A 9,152-nucleotide genomic window follows, 5' to 3' on the forward strand; every position below is an offset into this window, starting at 1 on the left:
GACAAAACTCATATATTTATGAAATTAAAAAAAAAAAAAAAAAAGAAAACACGCTCTAATTTCATATTACTGCGGGAAATTACTCTGAAAGAAATCTCTGCAGAAAGGTGAGTAGATTGATTACACATTTCTTGCTTTATGTTATCGCAGTTTTGTGAGATTTGGCTGTTATTTCTAGCATGTAAATAGCCTGCTTGTGGGTGGGGGGAATTGAAATTTTTCAAACAATTTTTTTTCAGAATCATAATCTCCGTATTTTTTTTTACGCATTTCTAAAAAAAAAAAAAAAAAAAAAAAAAAAAAAAAATTTCCGGAAAATATTTTAAAATGAGGAAATCGGGGGAGGGAATCGAAATTTTGAATTTGAGATTTTTGAAAAAAAATTTTCAGAATCGGAATCTCCATAGCCTAAAACGTGGGATTCCGAAAAAAATAAAATAAAATAAGGGGGGAAAGGTTCAGATTACATATAGTCCATCTGGACCAAATGAAAAATTCAAATAAAACATATGTGAAAATATGTTCAAACCATTTATTAAAACATACAAGCTAATATAAAAATTTTCAAATGTTCTTTCGTGTTACGTCGTTTTTCGTGTGAAATCACTTGGCTTGGAACCAATTACCGTCGTAAGTTGAAGTATGCCTGTATAGTCACGTCATTTAATGTAAGAGTTGCGTCCCTTTACCTGTTCATTTCTGAAAATGATTTTTTTTCAAATTTGAGTTTGTTAATAATAAAAATATTTCTTTCAAATTTCGATATAAGGCCAGCAGTTTTAGTGTGAAAGAGAAGTTGATTTTATCAGTCTCTGTTCTTGAGTGGAACTTTATTGTTGACCTCGAAGGGCTGAAAGGTAAAACTGACATCAGCAGAATTTTAGCTCAAAACGTAAATAGCCGGAAAATATGCTATGAAGCATTTTTTCCAATGCACTAACGATTCTGCCAGCTTACCGCCTTAAAGGTTTTAAAATTTTCGAACAATATCAACAATTTTAGGGAATGGGGCATAGTCGATTACACTTTTTCGTTGTGCTCAACTGGTACTTACTTTATTGACTATGAAAGGATATAAGGCAAAACTTCGGCTGTAGCGGAATTCGAACTCAAAATGTATAGAGACTAAGAAATGCCACTAAGCATTTTTTTTGTTCAATTGTAATAATAATGGTGATGGTGACGATGAAGAGAAATTTATTACATGCAGTACCGTAGTGTACTATTATTCACTGAAAAAATAAAGGTTAAAAAAAGGGTACAGAAAGCAACAATAAGTCAAGTAAAGAAAGGCTAACAAAAGCCAAAAATGCTTGCACAGCACACAGGACAAACCGGAAGTCAGTAAAGTAAACAGTATAAGAGCCCGAAAGAGGAAAGAGTGCATAGGCACATCGGGAGTTAGTTTGTTTTGTTTTTTTGTTTTTTTATTTTGTACAATTGTTATATGTCCCCAATGTAGTGTATGTCCCTCTTTGTAGACCCCTAGTGGTTAATAAAAAAAAGCACATCAGGAGTTAGAGATATGCACACAGCCACACCTACACAAAGATACATACACACACACACACATATAGGGCTTTCCTATAAGTAGGTTATCTCCCTTGGCTAGGCGGCGCTCCATGTAGACAATTAAACTTCCGCAGACTATCCACGCTATTGTTATTGTTTTACGTCTTATCATGGTACTTATCGAAGTACTTACTGTGCCTGAGTTAAAGAAATATTTAAGATTATATGGACAGTATGTTACTGGAAGAAAGGCGGACTTGACTGAAAGGTTGAAAGGTATAAAAATTCGGCATCTATTTCTAGCATATAGGAGTCCACTTCTGCTGGTCATTCCTCTTATTTTTGTATGTAATATAATTTTAATCTTCGGATTTTTTTAATATGCTAGTCCACTGGTTCTAATTGATTAATATCAATTTCTACCCTTATTAATAAATATATATATATATATATATAAAGAAACATATCATAGCTAGGCTTACTCGAAATTCCCACATTCATTCAGAATATTAACAACAATTTCAATGTATTTATTATTTGAATACAAAATTCTTTATTAAAAATACCTGTACATCAACACAACAATTATTAGATTAAACATTCGTGTTTAGCCCAACGTACACCACTCGAATTTGTTTCCCCTCTTGAATTTTAACATGTTCTAATCTGTTAATGAGGAGATAAATCAAAGAGACATTTCACTCATCTACTAACTGCGTATATGATCATGCACTTACTGATATTTTAAATACTTTGTTTGGAAAAACGGACGGCAAGAGGTGATCTTTCGATGGTCCATTAAAATTGACGAAATGCTGGGAACACATTTGGCTATTTGCAGTGTAAACAAAGTCTTTCCTCACAAGTCTCGATCTCTGAAGCCAAATACGACAAATAGCTACGTTTGCAGGATATCTATGTAGTGAAATAACTTTGCCGTCTACATTCTTCCCTCTATAGTGGCTGCATATACAGCAGTATTCGCGTGATTTCTTCGGGGACATATTAACCGGTCAGTACAGTATGTGAGTCGTCTGCGGAAGTTAAAGCAAGTCACTGAGCATGCGTACATGTCATACGGGAGAGTTCCAATCAGGGGTGGATAACAACCTTATAGGAACCCCCTATACGTATAGGACAGGCTTCTTTCAGTTTCACTCTATCAAATCCACTCACAAAGCTATCCTACTTCAGCCTCTCACCTAGCATAAAGCCACCTTTCCTTCTACTACAACTCCTCTGAGCTGAGTGGGGGAATCATTCTTCCTCCTTTTCATTGTCTTGCAATGCACCTGGTGACCACACTGCTATCAGGGTCATGGAAAAGAAAAAAGCACCAAGTAGACTCTGTAAAGTGTACTTGGTGCTTTGGAAGGGCATCCAGCCATAGAAACCAGGGCAAAAGAAACACAAGAGCTCAATGAAGTCTTCTTGTTCCTTGGATCCTTTCAAAATGTCCAAACCATGCCAGCATGAAAGATAGACATTAAATGACATTCATAACAATGATCATGGTGCAATGGTGGTGGTGGAAGCAAAGGAAATCTACTGCAAGCAACTTGAGCAGCTTAAGTCAGCACTAGAAGTAAAACGACCATCTTTGGCTTCAAGGTGTTCTTCCATCAGGATAATGCTCAGCCACATTCAGCAAGGAAGCTGGAGCAGTTTGAATGGGAAACTATGGCCCATCCACCATATTCGCCAGACATTGCCCCCATCTGATTATCATTTAGTCTGCAATCTTTAAAATTATTTGGATGGAAAATATATGAATTTTGTAGATGAGGTGAGAAAAGTACCAGAGGAGTATTTTTCATCAGGGAACTAATACTCTTTCTTGCAACAAAGGTTTTCCTTTTCAGAGTGAAGAGCAGTCTGACACTCATGTACAAAATACAACATAGCAAGATGGTGAGGTATGGGCCTTGAATGTCGAAGTCTCAATAGTTTGAAATGACTAGAAGCATCTTCAGTGGATGTCTAATTTTAGTGTGCATGAATAACTGAATAGAACTGAAATGATAGAAAGGTGTCTAAGAGAGAAAACTGCATTGGTATAGATGTGCAATGCATATGGATGGTAACAGAGGACCAGACAAATATAATGCTAGAGGGAAGACACTCCCCTCACATCCATGTTTGCTTGGACGTGGTGGGGTATATGTTAAAATGGTGGTAGTGATGGAAGCTGAGACATTTAAAACATCTACATTTCAGCCTCCCACCCAGTAAGTTCCTGTCCTGTCTCCAATGCTTCTCCCCTTTCTTCAATACCCTCCTCTCTTCTCTGTTTTACCCATCTTCTTCCCTGTTCATTCTACCATGCTACCTTTGCAGTGAAGAATAGCACTGGACCTGACCATATTCAGTTCCACCCCTAACACCATCCATATAATTGTTCCTCACCCTCTCTTATCAAGATGCCTGTGTAATGATTGATTACATCAGATTTATCGATATCTGATACACCGCACCATCAATTTTTTTGTAATTCTAGCAATCACTCCTCCCTCACCCAGATCACTTGTTATTGACAGTCATCACTTCCTCTCCCCATATCCTATTTCCATGATTATCCATCATTCACCCTCTTTCATATCAGTAAACATCACCCCCTGTACTCTGAGCTATCATTCTTTCCCACCCACCCCAGAGGTCATCCATTATAGACATGTATCATTTTCTCTTACCAACAGCCATCTCAACAACAATCCATCACTCTCTTCTTTTCTCTTTCTACCCCTTTCTCTCTCTTTCTTCCTCTCTCTCTCTCTCTCTCTTTCTTAACATAATTAATGTAGTTGCTATGACTACCTCTCTCCTGTTACCCCCTGCCATCATTGTCTGTTGTTCATTATACTGTCCAGCACTGTCTCTTCTATTAGGCCTTCCTTTACCAACTTGTCACGCTAATCACACTGCTTTCCTTCACCTCTCATTCTGGTTCATCTGCTGTCTTCACTCTTGGCCACATTGCCATGAACAGAGACTTTGTTATAGAGTGAGTAGTTTTCCATTTTGCTAGTAAAAGGCAACTTCACTAGTGCTGGTGCCACAATGCAATCCACTCAGAACAATCTGTAAAGAAGTCTGGGACATTTACCCCCCATGGACCATAACACTCCCATTGACAATTACCCCTAAAGACAACAGATGATAATTCAAAATTTCTTAATATATTGGAGAGGGGGTAATTAACCAAGGGGTGTAATTGTCCTAGGGGATAGTTGTCGTCGAGGGGAATTGTCCTATGAAGGGTTATTGTCCTGATACACTGTAAAGTGCTTGACAAATGAATGGAGACAGCATTTGCTGTGAATCCCACTTTTGTCTTGTTGAAAACATAGCAACCTCTCTAGTGTTGGTGCCATGATAAAATGCACCCATTTTATTCTGTATGTTGTGTGGCCTAATGATTAGGGTATTGCTCTCATGATTGATAGGTCGTGGTTTCAACTCCCAGACCAGATGGTGCATTGTGCTTCCGAGCTAAAACACTTCATTTCCTATCACACCAGTCCTCTCAGGTATAAATGAGTAGCCCAACCAACGACAGACTAGCATCCCATTCAGAAGTTATACACTTTGGAAACTGAGCAACTGGCCTTATGAATCCTTAGGCTCGCAATGTAAACAAAAGAATATTCTGAAAAGGGGTTGATAATAGAAAGAGCATCCAGCTACAGAAACCAAGCCAAAATGGAAGATATAAGCAAGATGTGTTTCTTCAACCTTTCTATCAGGTTAGTTAGTTAGTCCACATTATTCTATAAGGAGAATAAGGCTGCAACCATTTCATGCCAGTGGACACAATCTTGGGTTGCCTCCTTGATTTCAAACCAAGAGAGAGATTGTTTACTTTCACTTCATCCTCCGTGCACCCATTCCAGGTCTTCTTAGGTCATTCAACTTTCTTCTTTCCTTCAGGTCGCCAGTCTAACACTTGTCTTCTTGGCAGTCTACTTAGAGTGTGACCAATCCAGTGCCATTTCCTTTTCAGAATTTCTTGATTGATGGGAGTTTAGTTTGTTCTATCTCACAGATTTCTGTTTGAAATTTTGGCCAGCCAGCTGATCTTGGGAATGTAGCACAGACATTTTATTATTCCAGGAACTTAGTGAATATGAATTTGAACTGAAATGGACAGTAGTGACGTGTCCAACCAATGCCAGCATGAGAAGTGGACATAGATACAATGATGATGATACAGGTACAGAGACACATTTTGTGTGTGTGTGTGAGAGAGAGAGAGAGAGAGAGGGAGAAAAAGAGAGGGAAAGAGAATGTTCATGTTTGTATGCCTGTGTGTGAGTGAGTGTGTGTATGAGCATATTTGTAAGAGTATGTGAGCACATGTATGAGTGCAAATATTTGTGTGTTTTATTGCATTTGAGAATGTGTGTTTGTGTGTGTGTGTGTATGTGCGTGCATGTGTGTATACATAAATATGTGTCTGAGTGCACGTGCATGCGTGTCTGTACATGTGTGTGTGTCCATGCATGCAGGCATATCTCTATATATGTATCAATCTGTATACACCTAAGGTAGCAAGCTGGCATAAATGTTAGCATGCCAGGCAAAATGCTTAGCGGTATTTTGTCTGTCTTTATGCTCTGAGTTCAAATTCCGCCAAGGTCGACTTTGCCTTTCATTCTTTCGGAGTCGGTAAATTAAGTACCCAGTTGTGTACTGGGGTTGATCTAATTGACTGGCACCCTTCCCAGAAATTTCAGGCCTTGTGCCTAGAGTAGAAAAGTATATGTATACACCTAATTGCAATCATATAATATAGATATGTATATATACAATCAAACATTCACAAGCATACATACACATCTATTAGACACAACAAAATATATCATCAGATCCAAAAAAATTTTATATTCACTAAACACACACACACACACACACACAAACACATGCATACACACACATGTACACAGATACACACACACATACTCACAAACATACTAACAGAGACTTTATTTGTATAGATAATCAGTAAACCTAAAATACATAATGATTTCAGATTTACCTTCATTAAACACAAAATTTTTTTTTTGTACCAGCCAGGGAGCGCCTTCATGGTTACATGACCCACAAGAACTAGCAGCCGAATTTCCCTCAAATCACACCTCATGATCTTAAAGAATGACATATTTTAAAATGATACAGATCTTGATGCATTGTTGTAAATAAGATTGGATGGTCATGGCTGGAATTACTTCTGATTATACTTCCTGATCAATCATGGTTGACCTAGAGCTAAACTTCAACAACAATTACAAGAAGAATAACAGCATGATTTCTATCTAAGTTGGTTTTTCCAAAAATATGTATTAAAATCTTTAATTTAATTCTGATTAAATAAGTGAGCTAATGAGATAGAACATAGCCACACATACATATACACACACACACATAGGCATATACCCACATACACACACATGCACAAATACACACACATGCACACATAAACACACACATTCATACCATACACACATGCTACACATAAATACAGCCATACACACATATACAATATACACATGTACATACACACACACTCCTACACACAGACACATAATCAAAAGCACACCACATGTATACATACACACACACATACATACATACTCACACACAGACATGCACACATACACACACATACATACACACACCACAAGCATACATAAGCAAACACACACTCACACACACATGCACACATACATACATAAACCACAAGCATACATAAGCAAACACACACACACACATACACACATACATACATGCACCACAAGTATACATAAGCAAACACACATGCACACATACACACATACATGCATACATACATACATACATACATACACACACCACAAGCATACATGAGCACACACACACACACAAATGCATACACACTAATTTCACTGAAGAAAAAGAGATACTTTTTTTAGATTATTTTCATTATTTTCTTAATTCATTTATTTTCTATTTAAATAAATGTCATTCAAAATAAACCCCTAAAAGTTCACAAACTGACTTCACCATTTATTTATGTTATATATTTCTTTGTAAGGTTAAAAAAATATTAATAACATTATTATGGTAATTTCTCAGAAATGACGATGCTGGCTTCAATACGGATTATTAAACAGTCATAATCTATATTTAGAAATCATATAGGAGTGAGAATTTGGTAATGACCTCTACACAGTGACCGGCATGTCTCCGATACCTGTATGTCTCCATGCAACCATGCAACCATGAATTCCTTATGAGCTGACAGCAGATTTTCCCAAGACTTGACAATAATAGTGTGATTCTATACTCCAAAGCTATCTATCTATCTACCTATCTATCTATCTATCTATCTGTCTGTCTGTCTGTCTATCTATCTATTTATCGATATATCCGTTTATCAACCCATATTTGTGTGTGTGTGTGTGCGTGTGTGTTTATGTATACATATATATATTTATCTGTTTGTCTGTCTGTGTCTATCTATCTATCTATCTATCTATCTGTCTATCTATATATATATATATATATATATATATATATATATATATATGTGTGTGTGTGTGTGTGTGTACATATATATATATATAAATATATGTCAGTGTGTGTATATGTATATGTGTGTATATAGATAGATAGATAGATAAGTAGATAGGTAGGTAGGTAGATATATGATGTTATACTATATACATATGTACATGTTATACACAACTGCATGCAAACACACACACAGACATATATGCTTGTATATACACACACATTAAATACACCTATACATTCATTCGTACTTATAGGTATCTATTTATAGACTTTTATATACTTTTATAGTAATTTCAAATGGATGTTTTTCATATAAATATCACCTTCAAAGTATTTTGATTTATTAGTAATAAAATATGAATCGCAGAGAGAGAAAGAGAAAGTTATATGTGGGAAGAGAGTGAGAGGAAGAGAGAGACAGAGACAGTGACAGAGAGAGAGAGAGTGAGAGACTGAGACAGAGACAGAGAAAGTGAGAGAGGAAGAGAGAGAATCCTACACAACTAGAAAGGGAGACAGTGAAAGAGAGTGAGAGAGATAGAGAAGTAGATGATGACGACGATGATGATGATGATGATGACAACGACGACAAGAATAACGACAATGATGATGATGACAACGACGACAAGAATAACAACAATGATGATGATGATGACAATGATGACGACGATGATAAAGATGATGATGATGATACCAACAACGATGATGATGATGATACCAACAACGATGATGATGGCGATGACAATGATGATGATGATGATGTAAAGGAGGGAGTGGATGAGGGAGAGAAAAGGTAATGAGAAGTAGAGGAAAGCAAAAGTGAAAGTAAGAGATATGCCCACGCTCCTTTTTTTTTTTTTACTACTACTACTTTCCGTACTTTTGGCAGGGATACACAAGTACATTTAGTATTAAAAAGATTTAAGTAAAGCAAGTGCATGGCTGGCAGAGGAAGGAAGGAAGGAAGAAAGGGTACAAGAGTTAGAGAGTTTGAGTTTGATGTCAAGCAATTCTCCCTTCAGCCAGTCCTGTTAGTAGGAACATTGGTGAATTGCTGGTTGCTGAACTCTGTTCTTTTATAACTTAAT

At 36.7% G+C, this 9,152-nt stretch overlaps 1 protein-coding gene across 4 annotated transcripts in view; it reads right to left on the reverse strand.

The window, feature by feature from the left end:
• The window catches only part of LOC106877753 (protocadherin-18), a 210,011-nt gene that overhangs the window by 192,780 nt on the left and 8,079 nt on the right, over positions 1-9,152 (reverse strand). The window lies entirely within an intron of this gene.

This window comes from Octopus bimaculoides, chromosome 14 (assembly GCF_046866305.1).
Source record: "Octopus bimaculoides isolate indiv1 chromosome 14, ASM4686630v1, whole genome shotgun sequence".
NCBI classification, from domain to species: domain Eukaryota; kingdom Metazoa; phylum Mollusca; class Cephalopoda; order Octopoda; family Octopodidae; genus Octopus; species Octopus bimaculoides.